The sequence below is a fragment of the Brachycentrus maculatus genome, unplaced genomic scaffold (genome assembly GCF_059751285.1).
Source record: "Brachycentrus maculatus isolate JH-2025_06_01 unplaced genomic scaffold, ASM5975128v1 h1tg000220l, whole genome shotgun sequence".
Lineage (NCBI taxonomy): Eukaryota > Metazoa > Arthropoda > Insecta > Trichoptera > Brachycentridae > Brachycentrus > Brachycentrus maculatus.
In genome coordinates, this window is record NW_028280971.1 from 1,157,501 (window position 1) to 1,178,136 (window position 20,636).

A 20,636-nucleotide genomic window follows, 5' to 3' on the forward strand; every position below is an offset into this window, starting at 1 on the left:
GGGTCCTATTTCTTTTTAAACAGCATAATTTTAAATTCAATGTTTAATAAGATGTTACAGTTACAGGCAAAAACAAAACAACAAAAAATCTTCGGTTAACGAAAACAACTGTGAAGGTCCTCACCAAAACGTTACATTTCCATTATAAATGATTTTAAGTAATCAGAAATTCTATCTTGTAAAATTGTTACGTTTTGGTGCGATTTAATAATTTCATATTGGTATAACACAGGATTGGTCACGTTTTGTCATGACTTCAATTAAGATTTCGATAGAATACAGTAAATAGAAGAGATTTGTATAAAGGATTATTTGTGCAATATTGGAAATGTAACTTATTTGTGAGGACCTCCTCAGCTATAGTTTTCGAAACTAGTTGTTTGTAATAAAATAAAATTCAATAAGTCTTATTTAAAAAAATATCTATTCGAACCGTTATAAAATATCTTAGTTGATTAAAAAAGTTAATCGGAATTGGCTAGATGCTAGTTGGGCGAGTATTGTCAATGCGATTACCGGATGTTAACACAAAAGCACCGTACCTACCTCATAATGTCGTTAAAACATAGCCACTCCTTCTAATAACCTCAATTTTCTACAAAAAATCGGTAAACCGTTGCTGAAATTAATTAATCGTCTGACTCAAGGTGCATTACAACTCCGTACTAATGATAACTTTCTTGTAATAAATTTACGTTATAAATCTAAAATAAAATACAAGAGAAAAAGAGTAGAACAAGAATTTTCAGAAAAAAATTAATAAATTTGGAAATGATTAGTTTCAATAGTAAAATTTATAATATGAATCTAAAATTAAATACAATACATGTAGAAGTGTAGAACAAGGTTTTTACAAAAAATATGCACGTGTCATAATAGTTTTTAAGAAATAATGGTATTTACCAATAAAATTTATTTCTAAATTTGAGTTACTTTACTCATTCTCTACGAAATTATTTTCATATTATTTTTTGATATCTCATCAAAGATGAAGAAGAATATGGAAGTCTGGGCATTTACGGGGCTTACGACCGTCATAGGCTGGTTTAAGTGATCACTTTACACACGTGTAACATTCACCAATTCTACCCATTATTGACAACCACACTACTCAAATTCTTGGAAGCTCTATATAAATGAACCAATTTAGAAACCTTGTTCATGAATCACTAGAACTTCACTAGAGACATCTATTGGTGAGATGTAAAGAAGCTTTTTATTAAGCAGAAACTCTTATATTATTATGTGAGATCCGAATCCTGGATTATAATCACACACATGAGAAACGCCAGAAAATACAGTAAGCCCCGTAAATGTCCAGACTTCCATATTCTTCTTCATCTTTGATGAGATATCATAAAATAATATGAAAATAACTCCTGTAATTGGAGATAATCCAGATTTTGTGAACAAGTATTTGGACACACTCAAAATGTTGTAAATTATTTTCATATAATTCTTGAGTGAAAATATCAAGTCAAAAACGTTCATATTAGAAAGCGGGATAAAGCGACCTCTTGGTTTTTATATGGACAGATAATTATGACTGTAATCAGCAACCACACATTAATGACACTGGAAATAATGAACGGAATCAACTTGAATCGTTTCCCCCACCAAAACTCGAGTTCAGTGGACCGTAATGTGGTTTTGGACACAGACAGCTTTATAAAAGAACTCAATTAATTATATATTAAATAAATCAAGAATGTAAAAAAAGAACGGAACATTAAAAAGGCACTACACTTGTTTGAGTCCACTGTCATTTTACATTAATTTATTTTATTTTTAATAACTTGTAAACAAGAATATAAAAATATTGTTTTTTTTAAATACTCACTTGAAATAAATATTTAAACGTATGTTATTTTATTTAACTTTTGAAATTTATGTTTAGAGCATTTGGCTTCCGAATTGGAGGCCCGTGTTTGATTCCTCACAAAAGTCACAACAAATAGAGATTTTTTATTGAATTATTGATTTATTTAAGCATGTACAAAAATAAATAAGTACCTACATTGGAGGTCTAATTGCTAAAAAGCAATATCTTCCAACCATCCAAATTACCTAACGTCCAAGTGACTCTGAAATCTTGAAACGGCTTATGTAACACCGCTTACCATGGCCCTACTAGAATATTCCATATTCTAAAAAATAATATTATATTATGTTTATTGAATGGTCAGTGTATGGTATGTATGTACGTATAAAACGTTGCATGTTTCATTGAAGTAACGTTTTACATACAAACAAGATGTAAATGTAGCACGGATGTCCCGTCCACCCTACCCAAAGAGAGTAGAAGAAATCGTTTTATGACCATGTTATGACACCAAACAGAGATTTGCCGTTTACAGCCCCCGAGTGAACAAAACTTTTCTACGCAAATTTTTCCAATTCCTGACGCGTTTTACTTTAAAATTTTAGCCCATTTCATTTCATGAGGAAGATTTATCTCGAATGTCTTACCTTCATTTTTCAAACACGCACATATACATACGTGTATGTTGTGTAACAATATTCATATTTTCGTTAAATGATTCGGCAGTCACATTGTGGTAAAATCTATCCATTTTTAATTTAAGTTTTACTAACGGTGTTTGAAAATGATGAAGAAATAGTGGTATTTACTTACTGAAACTTAAATTTAAAATATTTTTTATATATATTTTTTTATATCGGACATTGGATTACTCACCCTACAATTCAAAGTCAAAATAGAATTTTCTAAAAATTTAAACGTAATTTCAGGTTCTATCTCATAAATAATATATGTGTAATAATTAGCTTTATCTGAGATAAAACGGGAGTTCAACACTGAAATATATCGTTCCGAACATTTTTAATTTGTCGCCGACGGATGTTAGAGGTCAAAATAAAACATGGAACAAAGGCAAAATAAAGGAATGGGTAAATGATCAAGAGTTAATTTTATGAAAATTTTAAAATGTATATATTCATAATTTTTTTCTCTTTTTCGTATGTATATTAGGTTAAAATGGTTAAAAACAGTTAAATGTGTACTAAAAAAGAACTCCGCCGACAAGACACACAAGGTGGCTTGGTGGGTGTCTGCCAAATATAATTTTTTTAATTATGTTTAAAATTGTGATTTCAATAAATGTATACATATACAATTTATGTTAAAATGACTAAGGAAACATTTGTTTTTATACCACTTGGGTTTATAAAAATTTGTAAATAAATAGTTAAAATGTTAGTAAAAATAAGATATAAGAACGCAAATATCCATCTGTGATACAAAATTAAGGTGATATAACATTCACTCACAAAGGCATTGCACATATTACAACAGGTTAAAATTTAAAGCATTTCACTGCAAGACCCTTGCACTTCTCCCACCCCTTACTTAAGTTTTATATTCGTCCCTGGGGCCTCCGGGAGCGAACCTACAGCCTTCTATTCCTTGTTCACCCTGCCTTGAGTCCCCAATTGGCATTCACGGCGATCCGTTTACTTGTCCTGCCGGAAATTCACCGAGAGTGTTGCGAAGTTGCGTCATAAAAAAGTTTTTCAAAAATTCCTACAAAAATAATAATAAAAATTATTTTGAAGATTTACATTTTATGGTGACTTATTTTTCAAATATTTCAATAATTAATTTTGTTTTATCTATCGGAAAAATAATAGAATTATATTAAAAATAATAGAACTTATTATTTTAATAAAATACATATTTTAATGTGGTGAATTGAATTTCACTTTTTTAAACCAAAAAAATGCGGAAATTTTCGTTCCCGCGTTCATTTCTCAATGTATGGATTAAACATGTATAACAGGCACTGTGGCGTAGTTGAGTAGACGCTCGACTGTAAAACAGGCGTAGCAGGTTCGCATAGCAAAATGAATTCAAGTAATATTTATCTTCAATTGTCACATTGTAAAAAAAAAAATATTTAGTTAAATTCCTTTTCACCCACCGTATACGCTTTTAAAATCGCATATGGTATTTAAAAATAGGTGTTTTAATAGATTTTAAGAAATGGTGATATTAACCATTTGAAATTTAAATTAACGATTTTAATAAAGTAAAAATAAAATAAATGATTTTATAACAAAGTTATTTGTAAGTTCTTCTACTTCCTGACTCAATCCCAACTTATCGTCTTTGTAGACTGTTAGGGTCAGCTCTACTCGTTCTCAGGTTGTAGGTCCTTCTATTATATACAACGTCACCTATGTCATGCCTTCGAATCATGTTATCTTTCTGTAGAATTCATGCATTTTTGGTCTTCCTGTAGATGTTTTTCGATTTATTTTGTAGGGTATAAAATAAAAAAAATACATAAGTAGTTATTTTTATCCGTCATTTTAACAGTTTTTACTCAATAATATTTGCATTATACTCATATATGGTGTGTACATATGTACATTAATTGATTCGGCAGTCACATTGTGGAAAAACTCCATCCATATTTATTTAATGTTGTACTAAGTGAATACCAATATTTCTTAAAATCTACTGTGACACGTCGGCTGTCCAAACTCAAAACACATTAAGGGATATTTTTTTGTAGTACGTTTTTTTTGCATTTTTAGACTGAGTAGATTCTACTTAGTCCAATAATGCAAAATAAACAAATGAAAAAAATCCTTTACCATGTTTTATGGTAAGTTTGGACAGCCGACGTGTTTCGATGCATTCCGAATCATTTTCAAACACCGTATGTTTTTTAAATACGTACGGTGTTTGAAAATGAATGCATCGAAACACGTGTCACAGTAGATTTTAAGAAATAATAGTATTTACTAAGTAAAGCATTAATTAAAAATACACACACATATATATATATATATATATATATATATATATATATATATATATATATATATATATATATATATATATATATATATATATATATATATATATATATATATATATATATATATATATATATATATATATATATATATATATATATATATATATATATATATATATATATATATATATATATATATATATATATATATATATATATATATATATATATATATATATATATATATATATATATATATATATATATATATATATATATATATATATATATATATATATATATATATGATTGCTTTTTTATATTTATTATTGTAACTAACATTACAATACACAATATTTTTAATATAGTAAATTTCGTATGAATAATTTCTACCTGAATGTGAAAAATTCTCAATTTTTCATCCACGATCATGTACCTGGCAAGCCCGCTCCGTACTTGTGAATAAATAAAGGAAAACTTAAAATTTTCGTATTGGATGAAAGTTTGCGCTCGTCCCCAGTTAGTTTGCGGGCAGGCGGGGTCGGGGTGGGTGTTATTTGGCTAGGGGTGGGGGATGTTACTCGAGTGGAGCCAGCCTCAGGTTTAATATGTACGCCAGGTCCAGTCTCGAGAGATTGGTCCAGAGAGTCTGTTTTCGTAGGCAACCTTTCCGAGCATGTAAATGTTTTTCTTTTTTTTTAACAACGATTTTTTACATGCGAGATTTGTTTTATTTACCGTATACGTTACATGTTTATTTATTTTTCGTATATTATAAATACATATGTTTAGAAACAAATATAAACTTGTATTTGCACTGTGTGTTAACCATTACTATCGCAAACTTGAATTGTTTCTTACTGCGTATATTTTCTGTATCTAACGTTCCTGTCAAATAGAAGAAAAATATAATCATTTTCCTGTTAAATTTGTGTAGTCAAAGTATAGGGTAGACTGGGTACGGTTGAAACAATTTTGCTTATATTGTCCATAGTATTGCTCTTTACAAGTCAAGCGATGATGAAGATGCATTAAATACAAGAGCGTGTTTCTGTCTACTAATGGGAAGTATTATTTCAGTACCCGGTGTGTTATTTTTAGTGGCAGATCAAATTTTAAAAATATATCCTATTTGTTTCAACCGTCCCCATACCAGGGGCAGTTGAAACAGTGATTGAGGTCAGTTGAAACACACGCAAATAAATCAATATTTAATATTGTAAGACGTTTTATTCATTATTTATTTTTGTTTTATAAATAATTATGGCACCGCATGACAATATTAATCAGTCTACAGATATGTAATGAACAAAAACAACTAAAAACAATGGCATTAAAAAAAAAAACAAATCGAACGAAAATAATCTGTGAATAAACTAAAAGGAAATACTTCTTTCATTTTGATTAGTCATAAATCAAGCGAAAATCTAGCTTTGGGGTCATTCCGAGTCGCAATTGTGGCAAACATAGCTAAGACCACCTTTTATGCAGTCTTCTTGAGCCCACAGTTTACAAGTGGTGCACTGTATCCACTTTTCACCGGATCTGCTCTCTGAATACAGTGACAGACAAACAAGACAATAGCACTCGTCCTCTTCTGATGATGATTCCTGTTGCGTATTATGATTATTTTTTCCTTTAACGATCCTTCTACTTTTTCCTCCATCCAATCTTTTCTTGACTTACTTAGTTTTCATCCGTTTCAACCTTATTTAATGCTCCTTTCTTATCTCTTCTTTCTCCGTTTTTTTTAGTAGCAAGTATTTTGCAAGCTCCTGCTCCTGCTCTTTATTAAAAACTTCGTTGTGGGGTTCATATCCCATTTTCTTCTTCACCAGATGCATCTCGCTTTCGTATATATCTAATGAGCAAACAGTGGTTTAATCCATGCTTCTCCGCCACTTTTTGCAGTGAATCTCCTGCTTTAACCTCCTCATAAGCGTATGTATACCTCGACAAGTCGACCTCCCCTCTCGAAGTCTTTCTTGCGCGTACTCTCGGCATCTAGAAAACAGGAAAACTGAACAAATATGTTGTTTCAACCGTACCCACAAAAATGTTTCAACCGTCCCCAACCCCTCCTTTTGGTGGAAAACAGAAAATAGTAATGTTAACAATAATGGCACATTAAAACTAATCACTATATCGTGTTCTACAAGCTTCATTTCAAACACGAAATCATACTCAATAATATCGTTGCAATAGATACCGTAATAAAGGGAAATTCTCAGAACAAAAATACTTACTTTTGGTTATCAAAATACAATAGGACCTCCTACAAGCAACTGCACCGTGTGGCGAGCGATGCAACACTGATATTCGTGTTTGAACTTGTTGTCCGCTTTGTTCGTCCCTTGGACCCTTCACCCTATCGCATACGGTTTGCAAGATATTTGCTCTGTTTCAACCTTCCTTTGTTTCAACCGTACCCAGTCTACTTTAATAATGCATAATGAATGAAATGATCACCTAAACCAATCAATAACTGGTCGTTAATCTTCTTCTTTTTCTTGGTTCATGCCTTGTGTTAAGAGGGATTTAAGATTTGCAATAGATCGCATCATTCGGCCATGTCTCCCGTGTAGTTTTATAAATAAGTATTGCAAACTGAGAAAATATTATTTTTAATTGTAATTTTCCACATTCATACTTTTCCTCACACATACCCGCTGATTCTTCTGACTTCTAATCTCTTTCAACTATTTGAAATACTTGACCATACAAGTTTTCCTCGGTCTTTCTCTACTTCTATTACTAACCACATTCAACTAATCAATTTTCCTTCACTCATTCCTAACTTTCCTAACTTTATCGATAATGCTTATCTCAACGTTGTATTATTTCCTTATATTACCATTCGAACATCTATCATACAACGTTTTCCTCACATTCGTCGAAAGAACGCATTTCCAGTGCATTTAGTCTACATTCATTCTTCTTTTACTTTTTATAATAAATATTTCACTATATTTACATTACTAATGTTTTTATATAAAAACTGCAATTAATTATTTAATTAAACATTAATATAACTGCTCTATTTTTCTTCCGGCTTCTCTCGAGTCTTCTCCACTTTTCTACAGGACTCCGGTATGCAAAGTCCGGGAAACTACCCCTCCCTTCTCCATTCCTCTTCCAAGCTGCGCCCGAAACCGACCCCATACTCACCCCGTCCAAAGCCACCCCGTTTCTCAAACCACCCCTCGTGGATCACTTCCTATATCCAGTAAAGGGGTTTATTCAAACGCCTGATCGAATAATATTATTTTGTATTTTATAGTCAATCGGGGTCAAATAATAAGGATTAAAAATGTATTAACTGAATCATATAAATGTATTGTTTGAAAAATTATTCAAAGATTTTGGGATGTTCGTAACTTAAATGAGTTCGAAAATTGCTTAAAGCCCTGAGAATCGATTGAAACCCAGTATTCGTCATGTCACAACTTAATTTTCTCTAAATACAGGTTTTACGGATTTGATTTTTTTCCTAAAACACCGTTTTTGCATATAAAAAATAGTTTTTCTTCGAAATGATTTAAATAAATTGGATTTTGATTTTAAATTATCCTCAAGGGTATTGAATGCCTTCCCGGTAGCTTATCGAGTACTACTATGCTACCCCAAGTACCTAATCCGTTTCTGTTGTGTTTTTTTTCTCTCTTATGTTCCTCCTCCGTTTCCTTTCCCACTCAGCAGTAATGCCTGCAGCTTAAGCTTCTTTATTCAGGTCATCTCTATTCTATAAAATCTATTCCACTCCAAGATTGTCAAGGTGATCAGCCCTCCGCTTCAGGTACAAGTCCAGAGTAGTATTTAATAAATATAAGAGTGAGAAAATCACTTGTATTTATTTGAACCCCCTCCTGGGAATCGAATCCGGGACCTCCAGCACGGTAGTCAAGCATGCTGACCATTACACTACGGAGGCGGTCGACATTAATAGTTGGACATATCGATATATTACAAATTAAATCTTTTTTTTCAATTATCTAACGTCCAAGTGTCTAAGAAATCTATGTATAATAGCTACGGCTTATGCAACCATGCTCTTATATCAAATCATGCTCTTAATATAAAATTATAATTTGCATAAAACTAAACTTTTTTCAAACACGTTTTTTTTAAATATTATTAAATTAATAAGTTTTGAAAATAATTGTACACGTCATTTGAAAGGTATTTTTTGTAAAATTCGAAAAAAAAATTGAAATATTCAAATCAAACACTGATTTTTAGGCTTTTGCACTAAGTTGCATATTAAAAAAAAAAACAACACGTAAATACAATCATTAAATTACCGTCTTCTTAGTGTGTTATTTTTTTTTTCATTTAAAAATCGACGTTCGATTTTAATAAATAAAATATTAATTTGTAGAAACTAAACGCCAAATCAATAAACAAAAAAAAATATCCTAAAAATCTCGACTCCCTTTGACAAAAAAAAGTCGATAAAAAATTCGAATTTTGAAGTGTATATTCAAATTTCTCGCAAGTTCTTGAACCGACCTGGGCCAGGGGTGTATCGGGCGGGATTTATGTAGGTAAGGGTAGGTACGCGTTGTGATTATTCTTATTTCCAACAGTCCCTTTGTTCTGTCGCCCGCCACCACACTCCGCCACTGGCGATCCACGGTCCTCGCGGTGATGTCCCGGAAATTATAAATCTGGAATATTTAAAATTTGGAATTTAAAAAAATATATATTTAAGCATATTCAAATCATTCAAATAGCATATTTTATATGACGACTTAAAGTCTTATTAAATCCGGTGGTTAGTTTATAGTCAATGTTGGAATCTAACTTTTTTATATTTTTTAAGAAAATGTTTTGAAAGGGGGAGATTTTTAAAAAAATTCTTCACCTTTCAATAACTCTGCATTTCAAAACCATATGTTTATTTCAGAGAAAAACTTATTATCCCAATACTAAAACGGTATTTTAAGTAAAAAATTCAATTACGTCAAATGTTATCTGGGTTCAAGGAAATTATGTACATTGGGCCTTAATAAAAAAAAATAGATATATTATTTATGGTCTATGTAAAGTTACTTGAATCATCAATATATCGAAATGTCATTCATTATTTACTAAATTATCTGTGGTTTTCAGAATAACAATGAATTTAATATGATTACGTAATCAACCCATTTTCAAAAAATTAGCTTTTCAACAGATAAGTATTATTTTTCATTCTTTTTACTTCATTTTGAGTGTGTCCAAATATTTTTTCACAAATTTAGGTTCTCTCTATTTGGGTGTTATTTTTAATTTTGTTGACATCTTAATATAGATTAAGAAAAATATGGAAGTCTTGGTATTTACAAGGCTTATGACTTGTCATTTTTTTATTTTTGTAACTCCTAGATATTTGATAATCTCATGACACAGTACATATGAGTTTATAACAACCATCTTTGTTGGTTTGAGAAAGCTATTATTTAGCAGAAACCCATTTATTTGAGTAATGTTGTTGTCAATTATGGGTAGAATGGTGAATGTTGCACGTGTGTAAAGTGATCACTTAATCAACTTATGTCAGCCCATTAGTCCTGTAAATATCCAGACTTACATATTCTTACGTAGGGCTTGAAATATATCAACATTTCAATGTTCAATTATTCAATTTTTAACTTTTTTTATAATTGCATTAATTCTTTTTGTATCACCGCGAGCCATGTGCTAGCATGATAGGAGCTACGGTGCTATCTCGAAGGAATTTTAAATTGGAGAAATCGCTCAAATGTAAACGATTTTCTTTTATTCCCTCCCTCCCTCTCCCACCCCTCCCACGCGCATACGCCCGTCCCTCTCGCACGCGCGAGGAGCCGGCCCGCAGTAGTCACTTTGTTTCTACCTCTGTCTCTTTCTCCTTCTGAGAAAGGATTTCCTCCCTTATTATTTTGCACGTAAAGACGGCAATTCCTTTCACGCAAATATTCGGTGATTTTTTTCCTTTCTCCTTTTGGAAATGGGATGACGTCATAATAAGGATAATCGTTTTGTTTGCTTGAAAAATTGACACTTCTTTAAAGCGGGTTTTACTGGGGGATTTTTTTAACTTTTGAGATTTGAAATATCTTCGGCATATTTTTCAGGAGAAAAATTATTTTTCTCCCTAATAAAGGGGGGAAAATATAATTTTTCTGTTGACACATGTATTGTTTATCTGTGATGTTTGATGTTATGAAAGAAACATATATTACTATTATTTCAAACAATGACAATATGTAAAAATATGACCGTATATTTTCACGATTACTGTTAGAGATCTCTGAAGGTTGGCTTAGCAGTTAGTAGAAAGGAGTACAACACTGTTTAACCTAAAAAATATATATTATTTTATTTTAAAACATTTAAAAAATCGAGAACATGTTGGAGTAGTAGGTATTTAATTTGTGAAAACCAGTTAAAATAAGGTATATTAGTTTAATTGGTTTATTATTATTATATATAAGCTACAACTGATTTCAGTGCACCATTCACTCTCTTCCCAACATTCACTCTCCTTTCTATGTCTTTATCAATCTTTCAACCCCTAGAAAACATACTACCCAAATATACGAAATCATCTACCTGTTCCAGAATCTCTCCGTTTACCAATATTTCACACTCAGATCTACATTCATCTCTTTCAAAAACCATGATTTTGGATTTGCTAACATTCATCAATAAGTCACTTTCCTTGCACATATTATTCACTTTTGTCACCAACGCCTGCAGGTCTTCTCTGCCATCGGTGAGAAGAACAGCATCGTCACAAAAACTTACATTTTTAATTAAAATTTTTACTTAGTAAATACCAATATTTCTTAAAATGTGTACTGTGACACGTGTTTTGATGCATTCCGCATTATTTTCAAACATGAAAATGACTTCCGAATCAATTAATGAAATTAAAAACCAGTAATTGGAGTTTAATTTATTTTATTTTATTATATTTTGTTATTTATTGTGAATATTCTGTTAGTTTTCCAAAAAATAAATAAATAAAGAAGCTGATTTCTTAAAAATAAAAAAATATAATGAATTGAAAGAATCATGAATAGGTTTGTACGAGTATAAAGAAAAACTAGGATTTGATTAAGTATATTAATATGAACGGTTCATCAACTATCGTAAAACCCTCTTAACATAAATCAGAAAAGCTCTCAACTAATACGCAAGGCCAGAATTATCTACCAAATTAATTAAATCAAGTTCACCCCTGCTTATCTCCTAAGTTTGTATATTGTATAACTAACTACTTTAGCAATTTACTTAACTATCCGCCATTTTCTTATATTCTTAATATCATCTCTCGGCCGTCTCGCTCGCGCTGTGTTGTTTCACCGTCTAGCCATCCCCCTCTGCAATGTTAATATCTGCCTTTCATAATAGCTTAACTTTGGTACAAAACTTGTTGTTTAGTCTTTCGTAGAAAGGGGATGAACCGGGAACGCTTTACCGCTTAAAGATATCGTGAAAACGGGCAGGAAAACTGCAGCGGAAAATGTAATGAGAATTAATATTATTATATTATTTAAAAAGATATCATAATTTTTATGACAGAGTAGAAACTCTTCACATAGAAGAAGAGGTAGTGCACAGTTCAAGGCCAACTGTTTATTCCAAGTATCCGCAAGGGTAGGCAGAAAGGATGAAACGCCACACTCTGCTGTCCCGACACACTCCTCACTTCCACCACATCCACACATCTAGTCATACATGCCTTCTGATTACGCAGACTATTGACACCACCAGATTTTAGGTTTTGATTGATCTCATCATGCCAAGTCTTTTTCGGTCATCCTATTTATATCTATTCTCTTGTTATCCATGCGCTCCGCATGTCCATACCACATTAAAAAACTCTGCTTAATGTTTTTTTCTTTTACATCTCAACATAGATGAAGGAGAATGCGAAAATCTGGGCATTTACGGGGATTACGACCGTCATAGGCTAGTTTTGAGTGATCACTTTACACACGTTTAACATTCACCAATTTTACCCATGAAACTTCTAATTACATTTTATAAAATTAAACAACTTTGTTTTAACCACTTTTTACACTTTAACAACTACGAAGTACACATTAACCTACCGCTTTTGACAATAACCTTGTCATCATCAGGGTTTATTAAATTCTAAAACATTAAAAATATTAAAACACTCATAATTAATTACATTCCCTTACGAAAAACTTCCACACACTCCGTAAAAAATCCTAAATGTTATTTTTATTATACGTTGCGTAGCAACCCCAAATAACAATTAATGGAATCACCCAAAAACAGTATGAAGCCTCGTTTATTTATAAAATGTGCCATAAAGTATCTGCAAAAAACATTAAAAAAATCTAATTCTATTAATATATTATTAGATTAAAACCAATATTTTTAGCTTTTCCACTTTATTTTTTTTGACCAGCGACCGGGTTTCGTCGTTACCGACATCATGGGACTGGTGGGAGGCTATACAAATTGGTATGTTAAATATAAAATAAGGCAGGAGTTGATAACCATGATTTGATATAATTTTGTTGAGAAACATATACATATATTGTTTTTTTATATGTTTCTCAACAAAATTTTATTTAAACATATATTGTTTTATATACAACATAACAATTTGTATAGCCTCCCACCAGTCTGATGATGTCGGTAACGACGAAACCCGGTCGCTGGTCAGATAAAAATAAAGTGGAAAAGCTAAAAATATTCATATTAATCTAATAATATGTTAATTAAAAATGCAATTCCATCACGAAGTGTCAGTGGATAATATAAATCTACTAATTATATTGTTTAATTTCGCAACAAACTGTTTGCATTAACTAGAATTTCACTGTAGACATCTATGATGAGATGAGTGAAGCTTTTTCCTAATCTCTTCAATTATCCCAAGTTCACATATAAAATAATATCATAAAATGAAGAAAATAGCGAGAAAATTAACTACCGGGTAAAAATGATAAGAACATACCTATGCTCTTAAAATAATGTTAATACACCCACAAAATCTGACTACACTTTGTGTCCACGCTGTGCAAACTCACCCCATCGTACGATCATAACTAAGGTAACATTATAAGACGACCGATGATTACAGTAAAGACTGTAATCATCGGTCGTCTTATAATGTTACCTTAGTTATGATCGTACGATGGGGTGAGTTTGCACAGCGTGGACACAAAGTGTAGTCAGATTTTGTGGGTGCGAGCCAAAGCTAGACCGCATAAGGTTCTTTCTAGAAAATTAATGTACGCTCTCTCTTGTATTAGTTAATGCCTTCCACGGGCATTAGCGAATAACAAAACTTTAGCGATAGTATGGAAACATTGCCTGAGTTAATTTGTAAAGATTCCATGAGATATGACCGCGCCAACTTACCCCTAGCTACCCTAGCTGCCGTTTAATAAAAGCACAAACCCAGACACAATATCTTGAGTGTGTCCAAATCTTCGTTTACAATTCTGAGTTTATTCACTAGCTACTTATATTGCTTAATCCCGGGTCAAAATAAAAATTTAATAATTCATTTAAGCAACATTTTGAATGCATCCAAATAAAAAGCTTTTTTTTATCTCACCAATAGATGCCTCTGGTGAAATTCTAATGATTCAAGCACTATGTAAATTGAACTATATATATAGAAATTCCGAGAATTTGAGTAGTATGGTTGTCAACCATGGGTAGAATTGGTAAATGTTACACGTCTGTAAAGTGATCACTTAAACCAGCGAATGATGGTCGTAAGCCCCGTAAATGCTCAGAATTCCATATTCTAGATCATCTATATTAAGATGTAAAAAATAATGTTAATTTGTGTTTATTCTTTCTTCACACATTCGATTCAGATGCCCAAACCTTCTCAACACACCTTTGATGAAAGTAGATTGAATGCAGTCAAAATAGATCACTCAGACAAATGTACGACAATATGTTGTATGGTGTTCGAATAATGATAAAGGAAAGAATGATAAAATATTGAAAATTATGATAATTAAAGAAGCATTTTCGATAAAGTTAAGAAAGATGTGTTGAGATGGTTCGGACACACTCAGTAGTCTGAGATCTCGAACGTTCCAATGCAGAACGCGAACAGCCGCGCTAGAGGTCGAACCGGACGACTTACCGCGCACTTTTTAAAAAAAATGTATTTTGGATTAGGTTTTTTTTTAATTATGTTGAAATTTTTTTCAAATATATTTTTTAAACTCCTTACCATTATACATGTAACTCATTTCTTTTATAAACCATATATCCATTACGAAGAAACACTTATTTTTTCAACACAAACGGTATTTTTAGCCAAAAATTAATTTATGTCTCATGTAACCTAGGTTTAAAGAAAATTAAGTTTACGATTTATAGTATTTCGGGCATTTTTAAGTAGCAAAAATACCACTTTCTTTGATAGTACGGACTAAGAAGGTTAATGTGAAAACACATCACTAATAACTAGACCAAAAATAAATATTTCTTGAATTTATTTTGCAATTGGCAGGAATCGACCTCGCGACGCCAGTTTCGCATTCGAGCGTCTACCCAACTATGCCACGGCGCCTTGTCTATTTAATGTATTTTTTAAAATAATACAGCTCAGTAACACGATAAGAAAAGTGTTACTGACTTGTACTATTTATACATGTAAATAAAAAGGCAACCTAAGAATCTGAATTACGCTGTTATCATATTCTTTGAAACACAATTTTATGACCGGAGATTCGTTAAGAAACAAAAATAGTTCATAGCATCTTTGACTAAGTAGGTATCATTAAAATCTTACGGAAGTCTGGTCACAAGTAATGAGACCCGCAGATGAAAGGGGAAGATATTATATTTAAACATACACTACCCGTATGTATCGTAGAACCTCATTACTAGATAAAGGGAGAATCGAAGGTTCAAGCCTTTTTCGTTTTTGAGATCGTCTAGTGATGATCGAATCCTAAACTAACTCAAATTAAAATTATTCAAATCATTTCTAAAATGAATTTTTTTTTTAATGAAAGTTAAATGGAAATATACAAAACATGTGTTCGACCAATTGCCACTTATGGCAGATACTTCTAGAACAAAATCTCGACTTCGAACCTCCGAGATGAAGACTCTCCGATCTATAACCGGAAACACATTGCGAGATCGAGTAAGAAATATTGACTTCCGGAGCATGTGTAAGACGGAGGATATTGTGAGGTGGGGACGACAACGAAGGTGATACTGGAATGATCATGTAAACAGAATGTCATATGACAGACTTCCACGTATCGCCCTTCAAAGAATCCCTGAAGGACGCAGACCCGCAGGCATACCTTTAAAAAGGTGGAAAGACAGCTGTCAGAGTCAACATCCCAAGAGCTACAAGTGGAGGCACAAACAGATCCTTAGGATCTAGAAAAAGAAGAAGAAGAAGAACATTTTTAAAATAAAGTATTCTTTAAAAAAAAATATTGAAGAACTTGCCATTCTCTACTTTATACTAACGGAAACAAGTCGAATAAAATCTATAACCCAGTGTTTTCAAACGTGTGGCGCACGTCCTGCCCGGGGGCAATTTGAATGTCCAGGGGGGTAATACCCAAATTGTTAATATTTGTTACATTTTCGAAAAAAAATTGCAACTCTGGCTTTTGGAGAACATGATGACAGCACCTTTTTATTAGTTTAATTTGCATTTTTCCTTTCATATATTATTTTTACTGATAGATGGAAATACTAGTAAAATGTTGAGATTATAGTCGGGTAGGTACTTCGCATGTTAGTGATTAACTTGTTCGTTCGTTTAAATTTTGTAAAGTTTAAAATCATCTTATTCTAATTGATTATAGTAGCAAAATTTAATAGAAAGAGTGTGAAAAAAGATCGTCAGTTTCCGAAGAATATTTGAATTTATGTTTCTCAAGCCCATGGATCGCACTAATTTTCTTTGTGGTTTTAGTATAACATAATATGGTATACATATTTTTTTTTATGAAAATTATATAAAAATTGGATATATTGCACGTCTTCAATTTTTATTTGAAGTACTTCACTTTTATCAGAATTTGTTTGGTAAATAAAAATTGATACAGGGGCGTGGAGATTTTTGATTCGTTAAAGTGGGGCATAGTACAAATAAGTTTGAGAAACACTGATCTAACACATACCTCTTTTATTTTGGTCTCTCAGACAAATGTGCGGCAAAACGTTGTGTGATAGTATTTTGAATATATACTTGATAATTAGTATAATTATTTCTATCATTATAATAGCTTTATTGATTGATTTGTTATTCAGATAGTTGAGCTCATTTCATATTCTTTTTTGACATCTCATCAAAGATGAAGAAGAATATGGAAGTCTGGGCATTTACGAGGTTGACGACCGTCATAGGCTGGTTAAAGTAACTGATCACATGTATAACATTCACCAATTTTACCCATTATTAACAACCACACTACTCAAATTTTTGGAAGTTCCATATACATGAACCAATTTAGAAACCTTGTTCTTGAATCACTAGAACTTCACTAGAGACATCTATCGGCGCTCATTTGAATTCATTAAGGAGACAGAAATCTCTTCATTCACCTGTTCCATGTGGGCGGATAACGATAATATTATAAGAACTTCGAGAACCGTACATCTCCAAAGAGGGAAAGAAAAAAAGAGTACCATTGAAAAACACGAATTTCATTTCAATCCATTCATGCATCTCTCTTTTCATTATTTCCTTCTCATACACAAATTCCTTCCCTAATGGTTATAATAACGGCCCACCTATGCCTAGTAATTCATGGTATTGTCACCAACATTTGTATCGCCCTCTCCCTCCCTCCCGCGGGGCTCGCATCGCCCCGTCCCTGTCGCACTCTCCCAAGCGGTCCGCGTGCTCACACAAATCTCGACTAAAACTCGAGATATGACAAACGCAAAAACCATAAAATTAAATTAATGTTTTTTTTTCTTTCTTCCCTTTCTATTATTCTATAACATTTCCTTTCCGCCGTGTATTGTAAAGCCTTGCCCAGGGGCGGCTCGCGGTGTTTTGAAACGTACTTTACACTAAGATGAAAGGAAATAAATTTGAAACCACCTAGTTTTTGTATCAAAATCATGCCGTAGTGAAAATATGGTTTTTCATTTAAGTTTTACTTGGTAAATACCATATTTAAAAAAAAAACTATTTTGACACGTGTTTCGTAAATATACACTTAAAGACAATAAAAAATAATGAATCATAAGTAACTACAAAAATTAAACTTTGTTTTAACCACATTTTTATTGGTACACTTTATCCAAAAATTTCAACAAAGTTGTTTTAATACGGTGTTTAAAAATGATGCGGAATGCATCGAAACACGTGTCACAGTAGATTTTAAGAAATAGTGGTATTTACTAAGTAAAACATTAATTAAAGAAAGTTGTTTAATATTAGAAAGTTTATAAAATGTGCCACAAAGTATCTGGGAAAAACATTCAAGAAAAGAAAAAAAAAACTTATAATGCGAATGTAGTTGAAAAAAGGAGCAGAATAAGACAGAGGAAAACTTGGCACAATAAAGTATGTCAAATACTTAAAAATAGTAAAAAAAATCGGCGGGTATGTATGAGGAGATGCATGAATGTGGAAGAAACGAAGAATGCTTGCAAATACAGGGTGTTACGGCGTTCTATTCTATCTGCCTACCCCTGTGGGGAAGCAGCGTGATGGTTAGTTAGTTAGTTAGTAAAAGTATAGGATAATAATTTACTTATTTATTTTTTTACAAAAATAATAATAATATTAGTAAATAATCACTCACCGAGATTTTTATGTCTACCGGTTTCGAGACGTACCCGTCTCTTCGTCAGGACAATCACTATTACAGTGTGCAAACAATACCACCCTTCACCACCATAGCACCATCTACACACTTAAAACTACACAAAATGTTTAACACAGGCGATTTTTAGTCGACCCGAAAAAATTATTTATTAGGTCCAAGTGAACCGCCCCTGGTACAAATTTACCTATATATCTCACCACACTTACGCCTGCCGTTATCAAGAGAGTCGTAGTTATCCTTTATGTGCCCTTAAAGAATTGATTTAATACTAAAATATCTCACGACAGCGCCATCGGCTAATGTTATGGACCTACCCCCGCCCTGTCCGCGCCTCTTAAGGGCTTTTATTGCTACCACGACTATTCCAACCCCTTCCGAATGTCTCAGCTCATGAGTGTGTCGCGAGATTACTTATGAAAATGCGAAAACGGCGTATAATAGCACGCATTATTGTAACGGAAACAGTGAAACTACCTGAACACTTAAAAAAGATTTCATAATTGCTTTGAAAACGAGTTAGTTCTTACAACATTTTGAGTGGGTCCAAATACTTGTTCACACCAATATATGTCTCACCAATAGATGTCTTTAGTGAGGTTCTAATGATTCAAGAACAACGTTTCGAAATTGGTTCATATATCGTAGTCATACAGGAGAAAGTGACCAAGTGCATATTTTACAAAAACGTGATCATTGACTTTTTGGTATCTTACTAGCATAATATGGCCCTGAAAAAAATCCCAAAGGATTTTAAACTTGGAAGTATAATTTATTGAGTGGTTAAAAATGACTAACTGCATTGATGTTTATTTTCTTGGCAAGCAAAAGTGATTTAAATGGCCCTCCTGAACATTTTACGTTTTGTTTGTTGGTCACATTCTCCTGTACGACTACGATATATAGAACTTCCAAGAATTTTAATAGTGTGGTTGTCAATAATGGGTTGAATTGGTGAACGTTACACGTATGTAAAGTGATCACTTAAACCAGCCTATGACGGTCGTCAGCCCCGTAAATTCCCAGATTTCCATATTCTTCTTCATCTTTGATGAGATGTCAAAAACTAAGAGTTAGTTCTTGATGAGGTATGGATCATAGATTGACCGATTATACCAAAATAAAAGTAATAACCAAAGAAAGAAACATATGCATATATTTAAATTTATTAAATATTTAAATGATATTCAAATATCATTTGAATATTCATTGCAATAACATATTTTATCTTTTGACGAATTATGAAAATATATCGTAGTCATACAGGAGAGAGTGCATTTTTAACAAAAACGTAATTATTGACTTTTTCATATCTTACTTAATTAGCTTAATATTGCCTTGAAAAAAATCCCAAAGCGATTTTTAATTTGGAAATATAATAAGATATTTTGACTTTTTGAAAATGAGTAACTAACTGCATTGATGTTGATTTTCTTGCCAAGCAAAAGTGATTTAAAAGGCCCTCCTGAACATTTTACGTTTTGTTAGTTGGTCACTTTCTCCTGTACGACTTCGATATATTGTTATTACGTAAGCGCAAACATTGTTTCATCTTATTGATTTTGAAAATTGAAAAAAAATAATCCGAGATATTGAAAAAAGGTGCCGGAACACCGTTCCACTGCATTACATGAAAAAAAGTCCTGCGTATAAAACGGTCTTCTGCCATTTATTTTCCTCATCAGTCGCGTGTTTCATTAACCCCAATTGCGCATACGTCTGGGCATCACAGATTTAATCACGGAAAACGATTCAAGCGAGAAGCTTGTGCGAGATCATGGTGGCACGATGACAATACTAAACTTAATTAATTTTGATTCACATAGATTTAACAAGCGCGAGACGGGTGTAATTAATCATGTATGGTATAAAATGATAAATAACTGGAGACGAAAAATGCAGACAGCACTCGTTTCGTATCTAAACAATTATATACCGTTACTAATGAAATTAGAAAAACGTCTGATTGATTTATTAAAATATCAGATGGGCGTAGTCCATATTTGGTATCTTAATCCATGATATCAATTTCAATTTTTAATTGAAAAAATACTTTGTT